Raw genomic sequence first — 395 nt, forward strand, 5'->3', positions numbered from 1 at the left:
AAGGATAGGGGAGGAAGAGGGCCTGAGGATAGGACTGGGAAGAGACAATGGAGGGGGTTACAACTGGAAACAAAGTGAATAAATTGTAAAAATTAAATAAAAAAATAAAATAAATAAAAATTATGTTTCTGTGGGGTCATGTAGATTGTCAGATTAGACTGTTGGCTACTCACAGCATCTACTACATATGGTCACTGTGTTAACGAGCATAGAACAGTTTACCCATTATGAAATTCGCATGCTTGGTAGACATTTGAGTGGCTTCCAGTTTTGACATTACACACATCCGAGCATTTATCATGAAGGCTTCTGTCTTCCGCACACTGGCAAGTATCTCTTTGGGTTTATAGCCTACTACTGATTTATAAGATATAAAACTCCCTTGTCTTTACTAG

The sequence above is a fragment of the Meriones unguiculatus genome, chromosome 2 (assembly GCF_030254825.1).
Source record: "Meriones unguiculatus strain TT.TT164.6M chromosome 2, Bangor_MerUng_6.1, whole genome shotgun sequence".
NCBI classification, from domain to species: Eukaryota; Metazoa; Chordata; class Mammalia; order Rodentia; family Muridae; genus Meriones; species Meriones unguiculatus.